This window comes from Symphalangus syndactylus, chromosome 10, assembly GCF_028878055.3.
Source record: "Symphalangus syndactylus isolate Jambi chromosome 10, NHGRI_mSymSyn1-v2.1_pri, whole genome shotgun sequence".
NCBI classification, from domain to species: domain Eukaryota; kingdom Metazoa; phylum Chordata; class Mammalia; order Primates; family Hylobatidae; genus Symphalangus; species Symphalangus syndactylus.
In genome coordinates, this window is record NC_072432.2 from 56,289,415 (window position 1) to 56,302,308 (window position 12,894).

A 12,894-nucleotide genomic window follows, 5' to 3' on the forward strand; every position below is an offset into this window, starting at 1 on the left:
ATAAATGTAAACCTAATGTAAAAATAATTTTGTATTTTGAAAGCTGATCATATAGCATAAAAATCTGGTTTGGATTCACCGCAGTCAATCTTGAGAAGTTGTCATGCTTTGCAAAAGGATTAGCTTCACGAGCATCTGATGGAAGACATCCCTGTAATAGATCAACTTTGAAGACTCCCTGTTATAGCCTTGTGTCTAATTCCTGGCTTTTGCAGGCCAAGGGTAACGTTTATCCACCTCTTTAATCTCAGATTTAGCTAGATATTCTCCTTTTGGGGGGCAGAGAAGTGGCTTCATAGTCCAAACAACTCAAATTCTTTGACACTATCTATTGATACAGAAAACCAGCTGCACATAGAGTTGACCTGTGCGTAATATATAATTCCTAGGCATTTCTTAAGATTTCATATTATGACATTGTCTGCTGTGCTGCTTCTGTGTCTAATGTTGCTTGATATGGAAGTAAGTAGCAGAGTTACTTACCTTTAAAGGTGGTGTGAGGGCCTACTGCTCTAAGTACCATTCATTTAATTATTTGGATAATTTTAAAATCTATTTTATTACATCTCCATCTTCATTGAATTATGCTATATTTGTCTTGTTCTCTGCATTGAGTTGTATGCTGCCTGAGAATGAAAACCGTGTATTATTTTTAGAATTGTAGATCTTGGCTAGGCGTGGTGGCTCACGCCTATAATCCCAGCACTTTGGGAGGCGGAAGTGGGCAGATCACGAGGTCAGGAGTTTAAGACCAGCCTGACCAACATGGTGGAACCCCATCTCTACTAAAAAAAATACAAACATTAGCCAGGTGTGGTGGTGCGTGCCTGTAATCCCAGCTACTCAGGAGGCTGAGGCAGGAGAATTGCTTGAACCCAGGTGGCGGAGGTTGCAGTGAGCTGAGATCGCGCCACTGCACTCCAGCCTGGACGACAGAGTAAGTGAAACTCCGTCTCAAAAAAAAAAAAAAGAATTATAGATCTTAGGGAATGAGAAGGACTTCTGTGAGACTTCTAGTCTCACCTTTTTACTGGTGTGGGACTGCCACTGATATCATTATAGATGGACTTCTACCTCTTAACTGAATATTCTATTGTCAGGGAACCCAGTGAGCCTGACTATGTGTCAGGCACACTAATATGCACTAGGGAGACAATCCATAGTGTTAGCAAGTTCTTTATTCTACTGAGCCAATAGCTGCCTCCTTTAGATTCCTTCCTAGGTATGTTCCCTTTGGACAATCCTATGAATAAATACATAGCTATGGTCAGCCATAAAAACAGTATTGAGATTTCTTTCAGTAAACCTTTTTTACATTTTCTTTAATTATAAAACTAATATTTATTCTTAATGAGTTAGTCTCTTTTATACCCTATCCTCCTGAGGTAACCAATAATACAAATTTGTGTTCATCCTTCCACACTTTCTCTATTCCCATGCAGATATGTCTGCACATACTATTTAGAAGTCTCATTCTTATGATCATACCATCTTAATTAAGAATATATTATCAACATCTTTCCAGTTCAGCCCATGCAGATTAACTTATTCTTCTCAATACCTATATAACATTTCATAATATAAATATATCATACTTTTATGCTTTCCTTTATTGATCAACAGGTTTTTGTTCTTTTATTGTTGCTGTTTCTTGTTTTCTTTTGTTTGCTATTGCAAAGTATGCTGCAATAAACATGCTTGTATATGGCTGGAAAATTTAGTGTATATAAACTGTCTCCTACTCTCCGCTCATATAACATCATAAAAATATTTACCACCTCACCTAAGGTTTTGGTTTGCTTTGTTTTTTGTTTGTTTGTTTGTTTTGCAATAAGTATGTGAGATATATAACATTTCATAATATAAATATATCATACTTTTATGCTTTCCTTTATTGATCAACTGGTTTTTGTCATACACAAATCAACATAGCATGGTCAGTTTCTATGACTTCAATTTTATCCATCTAATCAGTTAACACATGTTCACAGAACATCTGCTATGTGACATGCATCGGACTGTCATGATGAACAAATCACATATGTATGATCTTTACCCTCATAGAATTTATAGATATTCATTAATAAAGTAATTAGCAAAATTGTGATGGATGATATAATTTTTTTTAAGTTGAGAGTTCATGGGATCCCATGCCAGGAGAACCTAACCTAATCAAGGGGTCAGGGAAGATTTTCCTGAAGAGATGATGTTCAAGCAGAGATCCAAAGAATGAATGAGATTTGGCTCCATGAGCACAAAATGGTGGCAGAACAGCAGGTGTGAATGTCTATAGGTGAGGGGGAGAACCATACAAAATTCAGAGCGCCTGAAAAATGACAACTTGAATTGGAAAAGATGAGCAATGAGGTCCTGGTACAACTATATTAAGAGTTTAAATTGTTCTCAGGGTAATGAGAAATTTTTAAAGGGCTTGAATTTGGGAAAGTAGGTGTATGTGCCATGATATGATTTTTAAGATCACTTGGTTACTGAAGGACACAAGAAGCAGGATTTAGATGTGAAGTCTAATTATAAGGCTACTGCTATAATCTAGGCAAGAGATGATAGTGGCCAGGATCAGAATAATGGCAGAGGGGAATCAAGAAACATTTCAGTATTTCTCAAAATCAACAGTGTATGATAGTTTGGTTATGGGAAAGGAAGTAGCTAAGGACAATTCTTTGATTTCTGACATCAACTAGTGTCAGAATATTGGTGCTATTTTCTGAGACAGGAACCACTAGTAGAGGACCACATTTAGGGAAGAAGTTGATGAGTTCACAATGGTATATGTCATTTTGGTGGTATGTGTAAGATCTAGTAAGGATGACTAGCAGACAGCTGGACATTTCGATTTATAATTGAGGAAAGCATTCTGAGCTGGATATATGGATATGAGAGGAATATGCATAGAGAGAATGATTGAAAGAGTGGGAATGGATGAGATTACCCATAGAGGTTGTGTAAGATGAAAAGGAAGAAGGTTTTCACGAGTCTTGAGGAAACTTAACATGTAAGAGCTGGGAGAAGACTATGGATTTTGGAGGGAAGAGGGAAACTGAGAAGCCACAGAGGTTGGAAGACACCAGAAGAATGTGATGTCTGAGAAATCATGTCAATAAAAACATGATCTATATAAAAAGAGGTAGACGTAAGTATCAAAACTGTTGCTAAGTGATTAAGTAAAATAAAGACTGAAAAGTATTCATTGGCTTTCTTAATACCATAGGCTTGTTGGTTTTATTGAGATTGAAGTGATGGGCACAGAAGCCAGATTGTAGTGGGACTGGGACTTAGCTGGGATAAAGAAATAAAAATGTCTCCCTGCTTTGACAACTTTTACTCACATGAAATCTATCCCTTCTTCCTTCCTTCCTATTGCAGGGCAAGATGGACTTAGTAGGGATAAAGAAATAAAAATGGTAAAATAGAGTCTTCTAAAAGCAATTTGTTGCAAGAAGAAGGAGAGAATTGAGTAGTTGGGTAGGGTTATGGGTTGAGATATGGTATCTTACAATAATGAGACATTTGAGTGTGTTTAAATGGTGTAAGAAAGAAAACAATAGGAAGAGAAAGGGATAAGTATCCACAAAGAGGGAGGGGAATATTCTCTGAGTGAGGTCATTGAGAGGATTGAAGACTTTGGATCCTAAAGCACGGAATTATCCCATGGATGGAGGGACACATCTTGCCCTGCAATAGGAAGGAAGGAAGAAGGGATAGAATTCATGTGTTAATATGGAAGGCCGGGCGTGGTGGCTCATGCCTGTAATCCCAGCACTTTGGGAGGCCGAGGCGAGTGGATCACGAGGTCAGGAGATGGAGCCCATCCTGGCTAACATGGAGAAACCCCATCTCTACTAAAAATACAAAAAAATTAGCAGGGTGTGGTGGCACGTGCCTGTAGTCCCAGCTACTCTGGAGGCTGAGGCAGGAGAATCGCTTGAACCCAGGAGGCAGAGGTTGCAGTGAGCCAAGACTGGGCCGCTGCACTCCAGCCTGGGTGACAGAATGAGACACCATCTCAAAAACAACAATAACAATAACAACAACAACAACGAAAAAGAGTTATGGAAGCAGGGAGCCAAAATGTGGCCATACCATCAGATGACTCTGATCAATTTATCTTTTTTTTTTTTTTTTTGCAGGGAAGTGGGATTATTGTTCAACCTTATTTGAGTCTGCACAACTATATTATCCATTTATGAGGTAGAATATTTAAAAAAGAAACATTTAAAGTTGTTTACACAGATACTATTTTTTCTATTTTATAGGCAGAAAAATCAGGAGGGACTTTGGTAAATGTATTATTAATGTCAAGTTACACTATTTTCACAGTATTTATTCAGTCTACAGCTACTCCCCCATAATATTTTATATAGATAGCACCATTCACATGATCAGCAATCTCTGGGCAATCTAGTTTGTTCAAATGAGATCTAAAGAAAATTATTCTAGAGTCTGTGTCACAAATAATGAAATATCTTCTGAGCCAAGGATCCATGCTGCTGACTAACTAGAGGTCTTTTCCATGGTCCGCAGACGGTGTCCAATGTACATGAATTTTTTCTACATTGTGAACATTCTTGTCTTATGTTCACCACTTTGGTTAATGGCTTCACCACACTTTTTTTTTTGAGACCGAGTCTCGCTCTGTCACCCAGGCTGGAGTGCAGTGACCTGATCTCTGCTCACAGCAACCTCCGCCTCCCGGGTTCATGCCATTCTCCTGCCTCAGCCTCCCGAGTAGCTGGGACTACAGGCGCCCACCACCACGCCTGGCTAATTTTTTGTATTTTTAGTAGAGATGGGGTTTCACCATGTTAGCCAGGATGGTCTCTATCTCCTGACTTCGTGATCTGCCCGCCTCGGCCTCCCAAAGTGCTGGGATTATAGGCGTGAGCCATGGTGCCCGGCCAGTTTCACCATACTTTAATATTATCCCTGGTTTCTTCCTTTCTTTTACTTCTCACATCCAACTAACTGTCAAATCCCGTAAATTCCATTTTGAAGCATTCCTGGGATCTTCCTTTCGTTTCTTCCCTTTCCTCCTCATCTCTCCTTTAGAAGGTTCCAACAACTCCCTTCTCACTCTTTTCTTGTACCACGTTTCCCATATTCACTCTATTTTCCAAAACACAATGAAAGTTACTTTCTGGAAAACAAATAAACAACAAACACATCTGTTTATGTCAAATCTGTAAACCAAAAATAAAATTCTAAAGTCCCCCAATCATCTAAAGGGACTTCCTCCTCAGACAGAGCTCTTAAAACTTAACCTGAAAGACTGGTTCAGGCCATGAAGGGAACTGGGATGGGACATGCCTCATTATACCTCTCCAGCATTAACATCAACACAGACTTTAAGTCTGATCCAAATATTTTACAGCCTGTTCCCTCTGAAGCCTGTTAGCTAAAAGCTTCATCTGCGTGATAAAACTTTGGTCTCCCCCACCTCTTATCGCAACCCAAACATTCCGTTCTATTGATCCCAGGTCTTTAGACAAACTCAACCTATCGTCAGTCAGAAAATGTTTTAAATTTATCTATAGCCTGGAAGCCCTGCCACCCTTTGAGTTGTCCCGCCTTTCAAACCATTGTATTTCTTAAATGTACTTGATTGATGTCTCATGTCTCCCTGACATGTATAAAACCAGGTTGCATCCCAACCACCTTGGGCACAGGTCCTTAGGACTTCCTGAGGCTGGGTCACAGGCATGCATCCTCAACCTTGGGAAAATAAACTTTCTAAGTTAACTGAGACCTGTCTCAGATTTTCTGGGTTCACAAACCTGTACTTAAGAAACATCTGAGGGATTTCAATTTTATTCAAAATAAATCCAACTCCTCTTGAGAAGTCATTACCATTCCCGTTGTCTCCAGTCTCAACTCAACTTGAGAAGTCATTCCCATTCTCTCCACCCTCATCTCCTGGTACTGCACTGGAAGCTGGAGTCTAAAGGCCTTGAGCAGACTGCTCCTGAATGTGAAAATCTTGGATAACTGTGCCTGATGTACAAACTTTTTCTTCTTTCTGGAATGCTTTCCTCTCCCTCTGGTCTGTCTGGAAAACTTTTATACTTTCCTGGAGAGGTCCCTTATATTGTCTCTTTCTTTTCAAAGACTATCTCGATTTCTCCAGTAAAGATGAGAGTTTTACCTACTGGATTCGTAATATTTTGTACTTAATATAACATCTAACAACAATCACACACTTTGTCTAAAGTTTACCATGTCCCCAGCCCTGTGAGTAGTGCTTGACATGAACTATTTCATTTGATTTTTATAACAACCCTCTAAGGTAGGCAATTGCTATTACCATTTTACAGATAAAGCAATTGGGGCCTTCAAACATTATGGAACTTGCTTGAGGACACTCCAGTAGTAAGTGTTGGAGCCACGATGTGAATCCAGGCAGTCTGACGCCAGAAACATTGCTTTTAGTGTTTTGCTACCTCCTTTCCCTTTTGGATTTTAAATGTTTATGGATCTAGCTTCCCCATAAACTATCAGCTCTTAGAGGAAAGGAACAATGACTGATTCTGTTAGGTATAGTAAAACAATACCTCACAGGTAGTAAGAACTCAGTAAACATTTATTTAACGAATGGATTTGCTATACACATGATTATCAATTGGTGTGCGATTATTCTAATATCATTTTGTTTGTTATTAGAAACAATCCTGCTATATACATGATTATCAATTGGTATGAGGTTATTCTAATATCATTTTGTTATTAGAAACTATCTTGCTATACACTTGATTATCAATTAGTATGAGATTATTCTAATATCATTTTGTTTGTTATTAGAAAAATCTTTTTTTCCCTTTTCATAGGAGTTGAGAAAAGAATATTTATACTCAACATTTACTCGTGAAGGGAATTTCCACACTAAAATAAGGTGTTAATGGATAGCTGGGGAGATTGAAGTGTTTTGTTTGGCCTGAGGTAGCAAATCCCCAAGGCCTGTCTCCAAACACCACTTTATAGAGTTATAAGAACCCCTGTTGTTATTTTCAGTCAAAGACCAGTTTATTCCTTAATTTGGAAAACCTAGGAACATCTAGGGTACATACATTAATTCACTCATTCATTAATAATTATTTATTGAGTGCCTCCCATTGCAAGACAGTCGTTACCGTTAACATGTTGCAGAGGAAAAAAACTAATGTGCTGAAACATGAAATGACTTACTCCAGGGCACATAATAAGCTTTAGTCAGACTCTTAGAGGATAGGCCTAATTCCTATGTTCTCATTTATTCCCTGTACAACCTCTGCATCCTATGCTATTTAACTAAAACTCACATCTAGAAGATGTGTGTTGCGTTGATGAACACCACAGATTGCTCCTCAAGCCTGCTCCATAGTGTCTCATGCCGCCTGTTTTATGTTATTGATGTTTATATCTTTGTGTCTTGATATTTTTACATCTCTTGGTGCGGGACATTTGGACCCAGTTATTTTGACTCAGCAATTTTTGTGCAGGAACATTCTGACATAGCACTGTTGAACCTCCAACGTTTTAATTGTTTGAAAGTACAGGGGAGGTGCAAAAGGGATATCCTCACCCCTTCTCCGAGGTCTTGTGACTCCCACCCCTAGGGCATATTTTAGAGGTAGGATAGGAGTGATAGGTAAGTGTGATAGATGGGGTGAGGGTCATGGAAAGGTTGAATCCCAGGGATGGATTAAAGTTTAGGGATGTCTGTTTCACAAATTACTTGAAACGAAAAAAATAGTGGTGTTTCCAGTTTGGCATCAAAATGCTGTGCTTCATCCTGCTGTAATTTCTGTCTACATATGGTAACCTAGAATTCCATCTGGAGTCCCTGTATGTAGTCATAGAAATAGGTTCCTGAGGTTGGAAGCTTATTTTTAAACTTCAGCTACCATTTTGATGGTTTATTTTACCTTTTTGTGGGGGGAGGGGGCTCTGTTTCTCTCTCTGTATGTCTTCCCCTGCTGTCTCTCCCTGAACTTCTAATATCTTAATCCATATAAATGACAACTTTTAAAAATAGCTTAAAAATTTCATTTAAAAGACGATTTTTAAAAATAGTTGAGACAATATTTAGAAAATGTATTCCTATTGTGTAAAAGAGTGTTGGTTTTAGAATATCTGGGATTTCCTAAAGAAAATCTGTCTGTTGGCCAGTGTAATTTTGTGGGATTATTGGTGACTGTGTTATCTCTTCCTTTCAAATGTTGGCTTTGACTTGGGTTCCCGTTGCTGTTACTAATGATGTGAGTGTGTAAGTGTGCAGAGAATGTGCCCATGTGGTCCGTTGGCCTGCTGGATGAAGTTTTCATTTTTACTAGACATCAGTAATGCTTCATTTACATAGACAAAGTAATTTTCCTTCAGGAAGAGGTAACTAAGAATAGAGAATGTAATGGGCTATTGGAAGGCTCAACCTTTTCATCAATGTTGATGAATAGGTCTCTAGGTAATCACAACTCAAGGTAATAATATCAGTGGTTAAGACATTTACTGTCACAGTCCTTTGAAACTATATTGTGTCTGGCGTCCTCTTTTAATGTCTAGATGGTGTTCAGTGACCTCCACAAAGCTGGTTGGGCAGATTCCCATGACTCTCAGCCTCTTGGCAGAATTTTCAGGCTGGTAGGTCACGGAGACTTCTTCCCATGCCCTGAGAAAAGGCATGAAGACAAAGTCAGCCGTGTCAGCGGGAGGAAATTCCTCAGTTCTCCTCTGGAATGACAGAATGCCATGTTCTGGAGCAGTCACAGCAAAGAATATCACTTCCAGCAAATTTAAACACTGTTTACTTCTAAAATAGATTTTTGGAAACAGTGAAGTTTCATTTTTGGCAGAGTGCTGTTTTTGCTGACTTGCTGTAGGGCTCTCTGCTGGATACAGGATGTTATATACACATTGCAAAGTTCCTATCTTTTTTCATATGTGCCAACACAGGCCACTAATTTATGGGAAGGGAAGTTGCATCACTGTTAAGAGAAGGGAGGTGCTACACTCTTCTCCCCTCCCTTCACCCCCGTCACATCCCTCCTTTCCTCCCTCTTCTCCTGTCACTGTCTCTACAAAGAAAGAGCTACTAGCAGTGTTTGGGAAAAGGATTTGTGGTTCTGGATTCCATGTCCTCTCCTTTCAGGCCTTATTGCCTGGCTTTGGTTTTTATTGTTGCATTTTTCCACCCTGCTCTCCTGAGAGGCAGTATGGTGTGGGGGTTAAGAGCACAGGCTTGAGGGCTTTATTTGTGAGACTCTACTACCCATGAGCTCTACAACTCTAGCCACGTTACTTAGCTTCTTTGTTCTTCACTTGTTTCATCAGTAAAATGAGACAAAGAATGATATTGACCTATAGAATTGTTGTAAGTATTGAATTTCTGTTTGGATCCATGTAAAACTCTTAGACCAGTGTCTCAGTGGGTGTTCGTCATTATTATTTCATCCCTGCGCTCGCCGAGAATGATCTGAGCCTTGATAGCTTTGAGTCCAACTTTATCTTTTTGCTCTAACAGAGCAACAATATCAAGGAAAGTACATCAGTAGACTTGGACCAACATTAGCATTTGGAAAAAACTTAGACTGTAGTTGCACTGGATAAATACCCTCAGATGCTTCTTTAAATCTTAAGATAATTCTTAATAGTTGAAATAGACTCAAGTTCAGTTTTGTTATAAGTTCCAGTTCTATAGAAGCAATGCATTTCTTAATAAATGAAGCATAAAACCTTCCAAACAGTACTGTACAATGAATCTACTTTTCTTTATCTCTAACACCTAACACAATTATGAGCACATAGTAGACATTCAATAATGCTTGTTAATTCCTAACTTTGGCATGATATTATTTCTCCAAAGGCCTCCAGAGTAAGGCTTGAGGTAGAAAAGAAAGGAAGGGGAAGAGTCCCCTCTTGGTATGTCTTCATATGCCAGCAGCTGGAACATTCACAGGTAGGAAAAAAGTACCTTATTACCTGCTTATAGGTACAGAATAAAATACAAAATATTCCTCTCCCTCAAATAAATATCCATTGCTTTTTCTAAACGTTAATCTCTTTTGACCATTAGCATTATAATATGTTAGAGGAGGTGTCATTTATGAATGTGGTATGGGCCAGGTAGAGTCAATACTGTGGGTGGAGTGGATTTGTGGGCTTTTCTTTGGATTGAAAGGAAGCATTTCAACATATGGATGATCTGGGCTGATGAATATGAAGTGCTATGGAAATGTGCACTTTTTTGCTTGCAGTGTAGTAGCCATGGAGATAATTGAGTAGAGTGAATACTGGTGAGGTCCTCCATGTGATAGCATTACATCCCTAGGCTAGGAATTTTTTATTCTTAAGCTTATGATAATGGAATTTTCATATGGAAAGTCACATATACCCAAGGTCAAACCAAGTAGTCATAGTTCATAGGATTAAAATTCATTGTGGAAAATAGTCTCATGGCCAGAAGAAATGCATTGCATTTTTATGTGTAACACCCTAAGCCAGAATCAAGAAATAAATAATAATCATATTTTTGTTAAGGTATAATTTACATTCAGTAAAATGTATTGATCTGAAGTGTACAGTTTAATGACTTCAGTTTTTAAATTTTAGCGATAGAATCACATCAGTAGCATTACCTGGTGCCTTTTGGGGTGTGGGATTTTTTGTGAATTGGCATTACTGCTAACCATGCCACTGCCAATGCTAGAGTATACCCATTATTCCTTCCTGGCAGCTGCTATAATTGTCACTGTCACTTCAGAATAAACAGCACATTTAGATCCATGGATGTATAATATAGTCATTGTCTGTAGCAGTATCATTGCTAATAAGAAAGGTAGTTAAGGGCAAATGTCATGGAATATGTTGCTCTGATCTTCTTTGAGCTGTAATTATTGTGGCTGCAGCTGCCTGAAAACAAGTTTCAAGAATATGACCTTTGTAGTCTCTGTTTCAGGGATATGTTGGAAACAGTAATAATTAGCAGTACAACCCCCCCTTCCCCACACATACACCTTAAAAAAGCTATTTTAAGCTACCAATAAAACACAGGTTTTTCTCATAGCAATTTCAGACAGCCAAATAGTTTAAAGGGGGAACAGAAATAAAAGAGTCTTGCTAATCTTGCAAACTGTGCATGCAAAGGGCATTTAATAATAGTACTTTTTTTTGCCTTTTTTTTTGTGAGCAAATGCCACAAACTACCAAGTTCAGCTCTGTAATCACTAACTTGATTTCACTCATTTCTTTGTTAAGTACTAAAGATATTATGGTGTGCTTTTGGCTGTAAATTGTGTTTCCCTTGTGATTCTAGAGTTTTTCTGTTTGGTTGCCATATTATTGAGCTTCAAGGGCACTGTAGCAACTTTTCCTCCTTTCTTTTACCTATTTTCCTTTCAGATTTTCCAGAATCTTACATAATCAAGACTGGGCAGTAGTTATTAAAGTACGTGCACGTATACACATGCATGCATTTAATTTTACATAATGTATTCTGGAGGGTGAGCTTTCATAGAGATACAGTCATCCCTCAGTATTGGTTGCAGGACCTTTGTAGATATCAAAATTCACTGAGGCTCAAGTTCCACAGTCCACCCTGAGGAAACCATGCCTATGAAAATTGACCCTTAGAATCCAGGGGTTCTACGTTCCTCAGATACTGTGTTTTCAATCCACTGTTGGTGGAATCTGTGGATGCAGAACCCTTATTTTCTTACAGCAAAATGTGCTAGATGTGAAAAGAAGCAGAAAAAACCGTAAAAGATGAGTCAGTATGAGAAATGGAGCAGAGTTCATGTAAATTGGATCTCTGTAATGGCTGGCAACTCTTTTTCATAAAAGTGGAGTAATCAGAATACTTAATTTACCTCAATTGAGAGTGATCACTGTGGCTATTCTTGCTCAAAATGGCACCAAGTCACTCTACAATTGAGCTAATTGCCACCTCTGATTTAGTGGCTTAGCTCTGTGATTTTTCTTTTGTTTACATAAATGATCTGTGGAGCAAAAGCAATCCCTCCTTCTCTCCTCCTGTTTATTGTTTTTCTTTATTATTTTAATTCCACCCTTTGATGATTGCTATAATCTCCTAAATCATTGCTCATGTTAACCACTAGATAGAACAGCTATGTAATGGTGACCTCAGAGCTGCTAGACTAAGCAGCCAGTGCAGCGGGTGCACTATGAGACCCAGACTTACCTGCCATGGACTGTGCACCTGGGCTTGTGAATTCTCCTGCAGGCTCAGGTAAGGCAGAGTCAACAGGATGCAGTGTTTCAGGGAGAGGGCTATTTCTGTGTTTACAAAAGGAGTTGTCCTAGAGATGACCTCTTTGGTCATGTCTAGTTCTAAAACTCTATGGTTTCATTACTTGCTATGATGGAAAATAGTGGTGGTGGTAACAGTAGTGCCAGTAATTCCTTTAACAGCGGGTGTGTGTGTGTGTTTAAGAGATGAAGTATGTTGCCCAGGCTGGCCTCAGACTCCTTGGCTCAAGCCATCCTCCAGTCTCAGCCTCCTGAGTAGCTGAGTCTACAAGCATGTCACCGAGCTGGCTTTCAGTGTATATTTTTTGAGGAGCTACTATGTTCAAGTACCAGTTCACATCAGTGACTAAAAGAGATAAAAAAAAAAATCCTGTCACCTCAGAATATATTCTATTGGCAGGAGTGACATAATATACAAAACACAAATTAATTAATTACATAGTATCTTAGAATGTGAAGAGAAAAAATAGGAGATTTGAAGGCTCTTGAGGAGGCACATGTTACAGTTTTAAATAGGGTGGTCATTGAGAAGGTTATCATTTGGTCAAACGGGATGCAAGAGTTAGTTACACAGATCTTTGGAGGAAGAGCACTCCAGGCAGTGGGAACAACCAGTGCAAAACACTAAGACCAGAATGTGCC

At 38.8% G+C, this 12,894-nt stretch overlaps 1 protein-coding gene across 2 annotated transcripts in view; it reads left to right on the top strand.

The window, feature by feature from the left end:
• Positions 1-12,894, top strand: part of RASGEF1B (RasGEF domain family member 1B) — a 633,330-nt gene that overhangs the window by 223,940 nt on the left and 396,496 nt on the right. The window lies entirely within an intron of this gene.